Raw genomic sequence first — 16,424 nt, 5'->3', positions numbered from 1 at the left:
TTGAGAGTTATTACTGATGGAAACCTATTCATTTTTTCTCTTTGTACCTGTGTTTTTCTCTTTCTCACTCTTTTCCTTCATCTTCTTAAACCAGTTCCTTTTGTTGCTCATTTTTAATCAACCATTTCCTTATTATTGAGTTATAAGAGTTTTTTAATATTATGGATACACATCCTTTATCAGATACATATCTTGCAAATAGTTTCTCCAATGTGTGGCTTGTCTTTATTTTCTCAACAATGGTATTCAAAGACCAGAAGCATGTATTATAATTTTGATGAAGTTTAATTTATTATTTTTTCTGTTGTAGATAATGCTTTTGATTATTTTCAATGAATCTTTGCCTTATGTCAAGTCACAGATTTTTTCTTCTAGAAGTTTTATAGTTTCAGGTTTTATATTTAGGTCTAGTGAATCTTTTTGAGTTAATGTTTGCATATAAGGAGAGGTATAGGTCAAAGTTTATTGCTTTGTATATGGATTTTCAATCATTCCAGCATCATTTGCTGGAAAAAGTTACTTTCTCTACTAAACTGTCTTTGCACTTTTTAAAAAAAGTCAGTTAACTGTATATGCATGGGTCTAATCTTGGACTCTCTATTCTATCAATCTGTATGTCTCTCTCTGTGAAAACTTCACTGTCTTGATTCTGTGACTTTAAAATATCCTAAAATCAGGTAGTGTGAGTCTTACAACTTTGTTCTGCTTTTTAAAAATTGTTTAGTAGAATCAATTCATTTATATTTCCATGACACGTTAGAATCAGCTAGTCAATTTCTTTTTAAAAATTGCAGCTAGGATTTCAAGTGGGATTGAACTGAAATATACATCAAGGTGGGAGAATTGACAATTTAAGTATATTAAATTTTCTATTTCTTAAATATTTTATATATCTCAATTTACTTATGTCTTCTTTGATTTCTTTCATCAGTCTTTTGTAGCTTTCAGCACATATACCTCGTACATGTTATTAGATTTATACCTAAGTATTTCATGTTTGGGGTGCTATCATAAATTTTTCTTTTATACTTGATCTTAGCCAAAATGCTGAGAAGGGTTAATAAATTGTACTTTTAAAATTTTAATGTCCAATTATTCATTGTTGATATATAAAAATACATTTTTTAATATTTTCAATTACAAATTTCCCCCTGGACAGTGTATGTATATATTCTAAAACAGTGGTCCTAAACCTGGCTAAACCTCGGAATCACCTTTGGAACTCTAAACACAAGGGGAGATCCAAAATAACAGACTTTATTAAAAATTGTATTTATTCTTACATGTTTAAATTTCAGTCACCTTCAAAGTATGCTCCATTTGATTCTATACACCTATCAAGACATCTTTTCCACTGCTCAGAACAGTTTTTGAACTCATTGATGTTGATGTGCTTTAGTAATTCTACCATTTTTTGGTTCACCTCTCCACATCGGCAAAACATTTCCCTTTAAGGACTGTTTTCTTCCAGGGAAAAGCAAACCAAAAAAAAGAAAGTTGCTCAGGGTGAGATGGTGGGAATGGAGAAGGTGAGGCATAAGGGCCATGCTATTTTTTAGTCAAAAACCGTTAAACACTCAGCACTCTCATAAATCACCCATCATGAAAAAGGGAAACATGCTGAAAGAGTCCTCAAAAAAAAATACAGTGAGGTCGAACACAACCTCTCACATGGCCAGCTGGTACACTGATACAGATGAGTTCCTAGAATACTCACCTAGCAATTTTTTATATGACCTAGGACAATTTAAGCATGTTTTATATTTTTTACTTTATTTGTATTAGGACAATACATATTAAGAAGCCTGTACTACAAGGAGCCTGCCCTCCAGAAGATAATTCTGGGGTTTTTGTTGGGTTCCCCCCTCACACATAGATTCCTGAAACTTACATCTCACAGGTTCTTGTTCTGTAGTTCTGGGACAGTCCTAGAAATTTATGTTTAAAAATGTTCCCTAGGTAATGCTGATCTTGGTGAATTGTGGATGTAAATTTTTCAAAGATAAGACATATATGACAAAAGCAATTCATTTCCCCTATTGAGATTAACCTAAACTCATTGGGCACTTTTAGTTGCATTTACAGTGATAGATTTGCAGTACTATGTCTGTTCTGAAGCCTAACTGGTTCTTTTTAATGAATGACATACATTTGTTGGAAACTATGCCAAGTTACTAACTGGTGTTAGAAGCTCATTAAAATTTACTCTATAGCCATGCTTGTCCAAATTAACACAATATTGCTAACTATTTGAGCAAACTAAATATAATTGCTTTTGTGGGGGAAGCAAATAAGAGGACACTGGCCAAAACAGAAATTAAAAGGGGGGTTAAAACTGAGAAAATAAAATATGTGTTGGTTAAGCCACCTAGTCTGTAGTGTTTCGTCATGATAGCCTGAGATGACTGATAAAAGAGCAAGGCTATAGACTACGGTCTATAGTAAATAGTAAAATGTTTTTGATCTCCTATGTAAGGCACCCCCAATGAAATAAATATCATAACCTCATCTCCAGAGCATATTAGTATGCATTTTTAATTTTTTTTCATTTTTCAATGTCAGTATTTTTAAACCTTCTTAGAGTGCAGTATATTTGTGTGTTCTTGCTACCATAAAACTTATTTCCAGACTTTTTACATGACCTAGGACAATTTAAGCATGTTTTATATTTTTTATTTTATTTTTATTTCAGATGTACTGTTTACTAACACTTTCCTATTAATCACTTTTCATATTTTTTCCAACAATTTCTTTGGAGATTTCAGTAACTATTTTGTCCTTCAATCAACTCATCCTGAATTCTTAAGCACTTTTCTTTATCTTATTCTTCTAATTTATAAATTTTTCATTATATAAAATTTTTAGGCAATTTAGATTAATTTTATCTTGACCCCTTAAGATTCCCTGGAAATAAGCTTTTCTGCCAGTTGTATAAGCCTGCTAGATTAAACAGATACTATTTGTTTTATCTTTCATCATATCCAGGCCTTACCTCCAAATTATAGGAGGATTCTTACTGACAGTACTTATATAAAATCTCTAAAGGACAGGACATTCTATTTTCACCAATAAATCTTAAAAGCATACCAAAAGTGGCCATTAGTTGCATTTTCTGCCCATGGACATTTGTATGGGAAAGCTGTAAGGCCATTTGAGAGGCCTACAACCTGAACAGCAAGATTGTGTGAATTTATTTTCAGGATCATGCTGAAAGATCTCAGTGAAACATTCCATTCTTAGTACACTTCCATTCTCCATTACCTTATTGTGAAAGGCCATACAAATATTCTTGATTGATTGAAATTTGGGAAGACAATGTCCACTAACTTTTCATAGTTCTAATACATTGCAGGTAAAGCTACTCCTGAAGATTTTTGAATATATAAATAGAGATTAAAAGTACCAAAAAATAGCAGTTATGATTCTCAGATTCACTTTAGCACATGTTGTTCTAACACATCAGAAACCAGGACAAAGCATCATTTGAGAAAGATCGGCATTAGTTGAGATCACTAAGACACAGCATTAATTTTCCACTTGTCATCATAAAGTGATGTTTGCTAAATCATAGAGTATGACTTTGATTGCCCTCATTCTCACAATCTGATTTGATTATTTTGACTACATATTATCATGTGCATGAAACTCACATTAAAGGAGTCTCATAAAAATAAATGCCAGAACAAGAATATGAACCTTAAGTAGCTACATTACCTTCCAGCTTGACTCCAAACCTCTTGTAAAAATCAAGTCCTCATTTACCTTTTCTTTCCAAACTCTATCTTCCCTCTCTCTTCTTTTTACCTCTATAGAAGCCTAACCAAGCCTTCTTCCTTCTTACCTTTCTATAAGTGTGGTATTTGTTCCATGCTGCTTTCAGGGGAAAAACAGAATTCTTTACTCTGATTTGCTGGGTCATCCTTAGCCTGGCCCCTGACTGAATCTCAGTCCTCATGCTTCAGAGTCCCCATTACACACATCTTGCTCCAGCCAAACTGAGACATGCGTCAAGTTCCCTCTTCTCTTTCCTGTTACCCTTCATCAAATGGTTCTATATGCCTGAATATTCTTCCTCTCCTTCTGCCTCTAGTTCCTCTTAGCCATAAGCAACTCTGGACAGCTTTCCCTTGTCCTCTTATGTCTCCCCTGACTCTGTCCCAAAGCCCTTCTCTGAGATCAACAAGCAGAATGAGCTTATGCACCTGGCATGGTGCTTACCACTCTTCACACACAATCTTCTACAGTCTACTCTATCTTTAACAGAAACCATGAACAGAAACCATGTATTTTATCTTTGTGCCCCCTCACCTAGAACAATGACTGAACAAGTAAATGTATATTAAATAAATTCCCAATATTGTGCCTTTGTTTATATTCTTCCTCCCTGCCCTAAATACCCTCCTTCACTTTGCCCACCCATCCTAATCTTTTTCTTCTCCCCAAATCCCACTAACGCCCCATTCCTCCATGAAGCCCCTTTTCTTCTCTCTTTTCTAACAGCATGCAGTTTGTTCCTTTATTTATCATGTAAAAGTCTTATAGACCCAAACCAGACTAGGAGACCTTCTACATAAGGAGTAAATCTTCACTACTTCCACATAGCCTCATGTTTGGGCAGGTAGAAGGTTCTTAGTACTTTTTTATTGATTTGCCTAAATGGGGAATAAAACACTCTGGAAATAGGGTAGATGGTCTACCCCTTCAAAAGAATGCATATTATCATGTGCATGAAACTCACATTAAAGGAGTCTCATAAAAATAAATGCCAGAACAAGAACATGAACCTGTACAAGTCTATGGCATCTTTTAAAAATAAAATAATTCCTTTTGTTTAATGTAAGCACTACTATCATAATTATTAGTTTTATTATTATTATTATTATTTGCAAAATAAAACACATCTATCCTAAAGCCAAGAAAAGTAGTAAGACTAGTGACATGCTTTGAGTGTTTTTATTAGTCAGAACACTGGTCTATTACATGCTTAAGTCCTTAATATGCATGAAACAATATTCTCCGATGCAACAAATGATTTTAAAAATATATTAAAGTATTCATTCTGAATGAAAATACATGGACAAGGTAATTCCCAAGGTTCAGAGCAACTACAAGGAGGAATAAAACTGAAGTAGTCATTTATTTCTCCCCAGAGAAATTCTGTGGAGAATGCTTTCAATTTTTGGTTTTAAATCTAAGAAGTTGTGGCATAAAGAGTTGAAAAATAAGGTTTCTCCTTGTTCACATGCAAGTTCTGGTTGAGTTTTTGGTATTTGTGTGTGTGTGTTTTTTTAGGGGATGCATGTAAGAAAATAACTTTTTTTCCTCTTATGAGGACCACTCATTAACAATTTCAGCAGAAGACCTACCTGTTGTCAAAGTGCCAGGCACCTTCTACTTGCCATTCTACACTGCCGGTCAGGGGCCTCCCTGCAGCCTCTTGACCTTTCAGAACCTCTGCTTTTTATCTTTCAAATAGGAATGATAACACTTTCTTTGCTCACCTCAAATTGTTGTGGATGGAGTGGGACTGAGATTGAATGAAATAAGATTAGGTATAATCTTGTAAAACTCAAACTAGTGATAGTTTTCCCAACTCATAGAAAAACAAATAAGTCGAATAGGTGGGGTTTTCTCAATTAAAATTTTTAATTTTTAAAATTTTCTTTAAAAGTTTAACATTTAACTAAAATGAAAATACAAGGAGCAAGAAATTTCTGGAAAGAAAAATTGGAAATAGCCAATCATGCTTAGTATGACAATATGTCCTTAAGAAAGATGTGCTCACATCTGTGATTTTTATATTATGCACAACAGAAAAACTTCTGCTTACAAATGTTACTTTTAGTGAATTTATTGGAAGTAAGTATATCATTATGCTATGGGGCTCTTTAGACAGCACTTAGACTTCCAGGTGAATAAGCTGGACATGGCCTTGTAGGAAAAAGAGGACTACTGAAGGTTATTGACCAATAACCTCTGAAGGGTCAGTTTGATGAAAGCCATGTTTGGAGGGGCAGGACGGGTAAGAGGAGGAAGAAAGTTTAAAAGCAAAAGAATTCAGCATGAAGTTATGAACCTCTGAGCAAGAATGGTAATAAAAAGTAAAGGATGAGGTGGAATTGTCCAGACCAGGGGCTTGAGCTCTGTGGGACAGTATTACAGCCCTATGTTCCAAAAGCGCGAATGAAGTGCCAACGGGTCACACTTATCAGGAGACCTCATTCAAGAAGCTGACATCAGGAAAACTGCTTCATAAGATTTTATGGTGTCTTAACAACTAATGGTTAGAGTTAATCTGGGAAGTGAATATAGTGGAAATATCCTTATATGCAATTGTAAAACTGCTTTCTAAATCACTACTTCCCTAACACAGGCTCCACAGAAAAGTGGGGCAACAAATCAACTAAATTTGGATAATGTTAGATACTATAGTCCCTCTTTAGAGATATGAAATGCACATGCAGTTATTTAAAGTTCTGAGAATCCCACTATTAACAAATAAATACACTGAATTCTAATACAGCATTTCCTTAATTGACCACCTAAATTCTCTTTTATGATAAACACCTCACTAACATCAAACTTAGAGTTTTGAAAACCATATCTTAGTAAACACTTTCCTACATTAAGTAAACAAATATTTTGTTTTTTGTAGACTGTATACTCTTATAGAATTCCTCCACTTAAGATTTTGGAAAAAAGTCACCATATTCTAAAAATTTTATAAAGAAATGGGACCCAAAATGGATCTCAGACTCCTCACACTGCTAACACCTCCTTCTGTTGAACTTCTAGTTGGTCCGTCATTTATCATTCAACACAGGTATTGGATATTTCCTTTGGTGCAAGTCGCTGTCCTTGCACTTTGGTGGTACCTGGTAAAGCATAGTCTCCGTGTTTAAGAACTTTAGAAGGAAGAATTGAAGACCATAAATAACTATAACCAGAAGATCAAGAGAAGAAAGAAGAAAGATCATGTGATTCTGGAAAGGAATAGACTATAGTCAGTCAAGAGGATCAGAAAAAAAATACTTGAAGAGGAAGACTGTGACAAATGGAACTTGGAGGGAGGTGACAATAAGGCAATCATATAACATCATCTAAACCTAAACACTTATGAAGTGAAAAGGGACACTATTGACAATTACTCCTGGAAAATAAGCAAAGTTAAGCAAGATAGGTTTAGGGGAAGAAATGAGTCCGATCCTCCATTTGCAGAGACCCCTGGGTTGGGCAGGGCAGAGAACAGAGAATGGACCAACCAGGCCAGTGGATGGTAGGCAGTAGATCTGGCTGCAGCTACCTCTGAACCTCATCTTCTACACCTCAGGTTCCACCCTCATCACTGTCCCTAGACACACCAAACAATCTCTTCTCAGGATACCTGCACTTGTGTTCCTCAGATATCCACATACCTAATGCCATCATTTCATTCATATCCAAATAAAAATCCTTCCGTTGACCTAAATGTGATGGTATGTCACCAAAAAGGAATGATGTGCTCTGACTTATAGTCTAAAAGGATTGTTGTGACTGCTGTGGGGAGCAGACAGACCAGAGTGGAAGCAGAGATCCAGAGGGGTAAGTAGTCCAGCTGTCCAGGTTAGAAATAAAAAATTTACTCTGAGAAGATTGGCTTAGCAGTTAACCAATGAAGACTGAGACAAGTTGACAGGATTAGCTCATTTAGACAAGAGGGACTGGACTGAAACCTCAATTAGGATTGTGAAAATAATAATGGGCAAATAAAGGGGTAGAAGTGACAGCATTAGCATTTATTTATTATTATTATATTTATTATTAGCATTAACATTTAGTATATGGAAGAAAGGCAAAGTGGGGAATCTAAATTGTCACCAAGACAACACCCTTCAAATTGTGTTCCTGAGAAATGCTCCCCAAAAGAACATTTCTAGCTGTTGGTCGAATCCATTGGGAACCACTGGTGTTTGAGACTGCATCTTAGAGAGTCACAGCACACAGGAATTCTAGGTTCTGAGTTCAGCGGTGCAAAAACTTTTCTTGGTTTGCCTTCACAAACCTGTTGTATCTGTTTCACAGTGGAACTTTTTTAAAACAAATTAACACCTATGAACATCCTGTTAGTGCTAAATTTTACCAGCCAGAACCAATAAATTTTTACCAATTTTGCAATCCATAATTATTCATAGCTTGAAATCAACCATTATGGGACCATTTACACCAGAAATCAATAAACTACTATCTACATATTTTGGTACAGCTCTGATGTCAGAATGATTTTTTTACTTCTCAATAGTTGAAAATAATTAGATTATATTAAAAGATAACTTATATGGAAAAATTATAAGAAATCCAAATTTCAGTGAACACAAGTAAAATGTTATTGGAACACGGCCATGCTTATTCATTTGTGTATTGTCCATAGCTGCTTTCTCACCTACAGCAGTGGTTCAGTACTATAATTATCATGGATTTTTGACTGCATGGGAGGTGGGCACCTTAACCCCCATATTATTCAAGGGTCAACTGTAGTTGAAGCAGAGTCCTGTTGCTTGAAAGCCTAGAATACTTACTAAGCAGGTCTTTGTAGGAACAGTTAGCTAAACCCGCAGTTACACCATGGAAGCCAGCAAACACTGCAAATCACAGCTTTCGGGTGGGGGCCCATACCACTGGAATATGCTCTTCTAAGGTTTCTAGCCCAGGTTCTTGGGGAAATATTATAATACCACAAATAGAAAAGTGAAAAGGATGACTCGGTTTGGGAGCAATGCAACAACTTTGGTCCAGTAATGTCAAACTGTTCTGCTGAGACTAGAAATAAAAAATTTTGGAACCATTTACATGGAGGTGATAGTTAATAAAGTGTAAGAAAATGAGATCTGAGGGCAAAGCTCTGAATCATACCAATACTAAGAGAGTTTGGTTGAGAACAAAAAAATAAATAAAACGATACAAGGAAAACCAGGTGCTTTTAGTTAGTGTGTGTGAAATGTTTGAAGGGAAGAAGAGAAAATCCATCAGAATTGATGATCAGTTATTTGTTTTTTTGTTTGTTTGGTGTGTGTGTGTGTGTGTGTGTGTGCGTGATATGAACCACATTTCAAGACGAATAAACAATGATGAACTAAAGTCAGGTGGCATGAACAGTTTTTTCAAGAATCAGACACATAGTGATGATAGCTGATAGAAGTTGAGTTTAAAGAAAATAATATTCACTTGTGGGAATAACTGAGCTGCTTGAAGTCTGTCAGGAAATAAGTAATAAAGTTTATACCTATTTCTGGACCCACAAAATAAAGCTGTCCCAGTGGCCTGTCCCATGACACAAATCTAAACCTAAGATCAGCCTGCACTTACAAGAAACCTTGTCAAGAAAGCCTCGCATACACCTGTCACAACCCTCCAACTGAGCTTTAGCTGGTTTATCTTACCCTGGAAAACAGGATCCGCTAGCGTTCTCAGGAGCCTCCTGACCTTCCCAACCTCCTAGCAAATCAGGTCTTGTTTCGTCGTTGCATCTTTTGAAGCTCTAAAAACTTGTTCTTATCCAAATCCCTCAGGAAGAGTGTGCCACTGCTTGGGAGGCATAGTACCCCCCACCCCATGGAATATTTTCCCATGGATATGGACTTCAAACTTGTTATTAAATTGTTTAAGTTTTGTCATTTTACAGAACAACTTGAAGAAGCAAGAAAGATGAAATAAATGATGGAACAAAGTCTCAGGGACAGCGTAAACAAATCAACATGAATGGTGGTGGGATTCATTTTAGAAAGCAGACTCTCCTTCCTCTGAGATGGGAGGGAGGGAAGAAAGAAAAAGAAATATAAACAAAGCTGGAGGTGGGGCAGGTTGGAGTTAAGAATATCCACTCAATCTCAAAGAAATGAGAGATAAGCTGATTTGTAGAGAGCACATGGAGAGAGCGGAACTGCCCCAGAGCTCACAGGGAATTTGTGTTCCACCTGGTATATGACAGGATGCATTCTGCGATGCAAGCCTGGTTCTCAACCAGGGGGGCAGCATTTGTGTACCAACATCTGAAACACACTCCTCAGTGCTGGAAGGAGAAGAGATAGAAAAAAACAAATGCCTACTGAGTGATTTTTCACAAATTCATCAAAATAAAGCCTTTAGGCTGAGTAAACTAATCAATCTATCAGCGACAAACACCAGGCTGGGGTCTGAAGCTATAAAATAGAAGTCCACATAGCTTCCACCCTCAGGAAGCTTACAATCTATCCACAATCTGAGCCCAATTGTAGATGAAAGCTGTGGGCAAAACACAGTACACAGGAGTAACAATCATGAATCATGGGTGCCAAAGCTGGACACCGTGGCATGTAGACCACCTAGACTGTATTTTATTAGATATTAAATAATGGCAAGTTAAATTTATTGATTTGCATTACAAATCATCAGATTTTTTAAAAATATACTATTTGCATAAACAATCATATCTTTGCTATGCCAGCCATCTCCACTGTAAATTATTTCCGAGTGCTTCCTCATTGCACAGTAAAAAAGTTAAATTAATAATAGCCCTAAGAGGAAATAATGAATTAAGACTGACTATAAAATGCCTTCTGATTTCAAGAAAATATGAATCTGGGACATTAACATTGAAATAAATGGAGATCTGTCCAGATATACCTTTTTCCTAAAAATACCTGGAAAATAAGAGAATTGCAAATATAAAGTTTTAAATGTGAATAAAAAGAGAATGAAATACATTTACAACATTGGTCTGTAATGACAAATAATTTCCTGTTAATCAAAGAGTCACTCAGGTTTTTTCTTAATGGGAAAACAAACATGTTACCTATTTTGTAAGAAAAGTTTTAGACACACTATATCATGAAGAGGGGGGAAAAAAAAAAACCCCTGGTTTTGGCACACCCATTGTGTATATAACTAAACCATGATATGTTCAAGTAGTAACCCTTCTTGATCTTCCCAGACTAAAATAAAACATTACAAATTAAATGCTGGTGAGATAACAGAATCGCTTTTCATAGTCATAGGTTAAGTTCCTCTGGGGTATAATTGCTAGTGACTTTAGAATCGTATTTTCTGAGGTAGAAAGCTGTAACTGGGGTTTACACCTGGGTTTACATCAGGGTTAAAAATATTAAACATAATAATAATGACAATGACAATGATGATGGTAGTAATGACGACTTCAGGAATGACAAGTACTCGGGCACTCTTGGCTTGTTCTGAGTTGCTTAAGAAGCAGCTCTTCTGTGTTTGTGGTTTTGCCCTAAAGATCTATCTCCCTAGTTTGGTCACTTGCCTTCTCAGTTACCCACATATAACCTCCCCCCGCCCCCCACACACACATGTGCACACACAGAAACAAATGAACTCCCCACACTTCATTCATGTCAGAACTCAACAGCTTGAGTAGCACAAATATTCTGCAGTCACTCATGAAAAGAAATTTTTAATAATAAATATCTAACAATTAATGGGCTGGTAGCTGCAGTTGTCTTCAGGGCATACTATCTAATTTCCTTGCAATGTTTCATATCCTTACTTTTCACGCTGCAACAGTCTATCATTAAAACCAAATGCAGGTTTCTATCACTTTTATTTATTTTTCAAATCAACTTATAAATCAGTGCCAGGCCTTGTTACAGATGAGTTCCAATAAATTATCGGCTGTGGACAAATTCTGAATGTTAAACACTTCCCGTCTCTCCCTCCCCCCTCACCCCCCTTCCTTGATCTCTGTCTCTTCTCTATTGTTTTTCTCTCTGAGAGAGGAGGCTTCTCACAGCCCCGAGGCCCACATTCCTCACTGGCTGTGCTTTGGCTCCAAGTAAAAGGGAGCCCTTAGTACTTAATTATGTGCTATTTAAATAATGCAAAAAGACATTTATTTTTCAGAGAAAAATACCAATATAGCAGACAAGAGTCATTTTACAGTCCTTGGAAAATTTACCTTTCTGAATTTCAAAAGTGAAAGCCTCTTGTTAGAAGCATTTTACATCCTCTCAGTAGCCTGAGACTGGAAACCTGACGTCTGTTTTTCCTGATGTGAGTCTGTTAAGCAGCCCACCTTCCTTTTCCAAGCTGCTCTGTCGCCTCCAAGATGCCCTCTGGCATGCTGTGACAGGCTCCTGCCGTGTCTCCCTGGGAGGATACAGGCACAGTGTCTGGGTTTCTGCTCCCCTGACACTGGGGTCTGCAGAACGTGAGACACCCTTCCTGTATGACTAGGGAACAAAGGTTTGAAACACACACAGTATGTACGATAACCCGTGATGATCACATGCTCGCTCACAATCGAGTGCGTGTGAAATAGTCACATCTTAGCTAGAAACTAAGAAAACTGCTTTAAGATCCTTAAAACAACAAGACCTTTTAACAAAAGCCATTATTAAAGTTGTGCACCTTATGACACTGTTAACTAGGTAGTACAATGGATGCATTTCACTTTATTTCATAACTTTGCCATAATTCAGACTGCTGATCCATTTTATAGCAGGTAACACTACATTCGTAATGTCTTCTCAACATTGTTCATTTGCCAAGCTCAGGAAAGCTCTCTAAAATGTCATCTGTAAAAAATTTGATATTCCAGTAGGTTCCTGGAACGGACTTCGAATGTTCCTTAAGTTTTTGCAAGGTCTTCCTACTGGAAATGCTTAGCAGCCTGGGAACAAGGACCAGCTTTTTTCTGAAGTCTGGAGAGTGATCCTAGCAGGTTGGGGACAGGCCCCAGCTATAGTCCTGGGATGCAGCCCCTGTGAGATGTAATGTGAGGGGCTCTGCAGGCTGCCTCTGCCCGTCCTCGGGAGGACCAGGGCTCTCCACCGACAGCAGCGTATGTTTGAGAGGAAATGTTGCCTTCACACAACCTCTGTTAAAATGAACATATGTACCTGGAGGGGGTCACCCCTGGGAGGTATGGCCTCTTTTTCTTGCCTGCATGACACTGCCCATACCAGCATTTATCTTTATTTCATCCTTCTTTCTGTTTGTATGTATTTCCTTGAAGGCAGACAACGTGTTTATTCATTTAAGTCTCTCCATAGCACCTTAGCTCTGTGTCTTAGCATGCTTGGTGCTCAATACAAGCCTACTATACTGATAGGGTAAAAGATTTAGAACAGGTAATTTCTTAGGAAAATCTAGTTGAGTTTGTAAGTTAAGAGATGCTGAGTAGCTTGGAAGAAAATGAAGGCATCCTAGTCAAACGCTGTCATTTCCACATTTTGACCATCTCTGGCCTTTTATTTGTAATGCATTCAAAACCAGTCATTGAACACAAACTTGCCAGGCAATATGCTTGGTATAAAGATGAACAAAACAAAATCCTTTACTTCATGCATGTAGAATTAGAGTCTGAAGTATGGGACAAAATCACACCTTGTAAGAATTATGCTGTCGGTTTATATAATGCATGATGACATTGGAGTAAAGGTGAGGGGAAGCCCAGGAGCAAGAGGTAATGTCTCATGGAAGAAGTAAAACCTAACATAAGTTTTAGAGAACAACTGGAGTTCAGATCATTGGCTGAGAAAAGGAGAGCAAATGTGGGGGAATAAATCACACACACACACACACACACACACACACATACACACACACACACACACACACTCTGCATTATTTACATTCTCCCAGGCCCATCCCCACGCCACCTGTGTACCTCCTACTTATCTTTCTGGTCTCAGGATAGACCTCATTTTCATCATGAAACTGCCCTTGATCACCCAGTTCTAGTCAGGGGCCCTCCTCAGGCTTCTTTGGTACCCATATTCTCTATCATGACACTCAACACACGGTTTTGTGATAGATTCACTGCTTTCTCAATTACCCACCACATGAATTTCATTCACTGTTGAATTGCCAGTGTTTAGCCCAGTGCTTGGCAGGGAGCAGGTTCTTAATAATACATACAACTAATGCTCCAAAAAGAGGCAGGCAGGGAGAGGAGGAGGGAGGGAAGGAAACAGAAAATTAGCTGCTTCCAGTGAATTTGAAATGACTACAGTGATGCATTTGGAGGAATGATAGTGATGAGACTACATCAGTAGATTCTGGCTTCTGGACACACAGCAGGACTGTCTGTGAAATCACGTAGAGCTGCTACTGAAACTTGCAAACATAAAACTGAACCTTTAGATGGTGTCTATAACTCCCAGGGGAAAAAATCAGCATAACAATCCATTAGGAGACCAAATACACAGTATTAGGACTTGAAACAAAATAAAAGGACAACATCCAAGCTTTGGTGGCACGATACATGCTGTAAGTACAATAAAATTTTTTAGAAGGAATATATTAGAACTAGAATAATCAAGGAAGAACTATGACTTGCCAGGCTGTGGGTAGGGCCTTTGGCTTAGGAGTAGGAGCAGTGGGTAATAACAACAGCAGCAACAGCAACAAGGACAAATTAAACTGAGAACTATATGCCAAGCATACCATGTTCTTTGGCACTCAGAGCCCTATGAGGTACATATTCTCATTATCCCCACTTTATATATAAATTATAACTAAAATTCCTAAATATTGGAGGGGTCATAAATGGTATAGCTGGTTCTCAATCCCAGGGCTGCCTGTCCACAAAAGAACATAATATGGCCGCTGGGCTGCAATGCCTCTGGGCGTAGAGTATGCATTTTGCTGGCAAATAAACCTGAATTTGTATCTCAACTCCAACCCTGCTATGGGATTAGCGAAAGTTGCTAAACCCCTCTGAGTCCTAAGGGAATAATTTATCTTATCCATGTTTTACAGGATTTCTGAAAGCCTCCTGTAAAATGGAGATAATACCTCCTTTTCAGATGTGTTTTGTGGATTAACTAAGGTAATGTTAAAGTCTTAGCACAGGGCCTGGCACAGTGGAGGCACACAATGAACATGAACTTTTTCTAGAATAATTTGAAAAATGGATGGGATTTGCGTAGGCAGTAGACAGGAAACACAAAAAGGCTGAGGAACGAAGCTAGCAAAGGTGCAGAGAAAGGACTCCTGCCCCACTGGGACAGAGCTTAAGGGAAACATGCAGAAGGCTTAGGGCAGCAAGGGCTGACAGCTAAGGACAGTGAAGCGAGAAGCTCTAGGGAGGCTGAAACGAGGCTGGGTTCACCGAATGGTCTGGAGGCCAAGAGAGTAAGTGGTGCTAAGAAATCTGACCAACAAGAGAATCAAACGTTAGAGAAACCTCGAGGAAAATGAAGACAGAGAACAGAGTGTCACATTCAAAAGTGAGAAAATCAGTGGTGAGCTTTCAGAGCAAATTCCAAGTAGAGAGGCAGAAACCGTGCTGTAGGGGCTCGGAAAGGCTCTGGAAGACAGAGTGATGGGTCAGATTACCAGCACTGAAGAGTTCGGAGAAAGGGAGACTGCATTTCTGTACATGAACTAATTTTGAGAAAACCAGATGGCTGCTTGTGTGCACCCTGGGTGTCACACCTGACTAGGGAACGGGAGCAGGAAGCACCCCACCTTCATCAGTGGCTGGTGAGCTCAGAAGGGATTCTATGAGATTCCAGGCACAGGGAATTCACATCATGGAACAAGCCCTTGCACGTGTCACACAAAGAGCAGCTGCCTGAGTTTGTCCGTCACTCTCCCCACCTAGTAATTTTAATGCCTAAGCAAAGGACCAAAAGCCAAGAACCCAGCTTGCTGTGTCTCTTAGAGAAGTAGGAGACATATGTTAATCTTAGCTCCAGAGATGAGAGGCTATGATGGTTTACTCACTAACCCTCTGCACCATCTAAAAATAGAATCAGGAAGAAAAACATATTTTTTTTAAGTTCAATCAGCAAAGAGATCTTATGGGTATTTCCCTCAAGTGCATGACTTCCTTAGCAGGAGAGAGGAGCCCAAAGTGCCTGATTACAGTTTAATATAAGATGTGTTTACTGAACTTTCTGCCACAGGCCAGTTCTCTACAATGTGTGAAAGGCAGTAAGGTTTGGCCACCTCAAGATTTCTGCCATGTTTAAAAGGGGTGTCAAAGCAGGAGCTGGCATCCTTGCTGGGCTGTTCCAACTGCATCCATCACACTTGGTAGAGTTAGGAACCAATAGCCCTCGTCCGGGGTGATGGTTGCTGTTTAGGGAGTTTTATATCTTTCAGTTTTCAGCAAGGTGCATTCATGCACCTTACTAAAAATAGTTTTCTTCCCCACACATTTGCCGTTTGCATCATTAAGTGAGTAAACTTTCATCTTGCTTTTGGGTTTGCAAAGCCAGGATTCGGAATCCAACATCTGACTAGCCTGACATCCTGGGCTGAAGGCTGTGAAACAGGAAATAGCCTATAGGGTGGTCATTGTTATTAAATACCCAGTGACTCAGTCTCCACTTCATGCTGATGGAGATGCCCTGACTAGGGAACTTATGAGAAGTGACTAAGGTACTCTAAATTGAGCTAGGTTTAGTGGTAGAAAAACAAGTAATTCACTTTGAAAT

The sequence above is a fragment of the Pteronotus mesoamericanus genome, unplaced genomic scaffold, assembly GCF_021234165.1.
Source record: "Pteronotus mesoamericanus isolate MK-2021 breed Mesoamerican mustached bat unplaced genomic scaffold, CSHL_Meso_final scaffold_31, whole genome shotgun sequence".
In the NCBI taxonomy this organism is placed as follows: domain Eukaryota; kingdom Metazoa; phylum Chordata; class Mammalia; order Chiroptera; family Mormoopidae; genus Pteronotus; species Pteronotus mesoamericanus.
Note: the sequence above shows the minus strand (reverse complement) of the source record.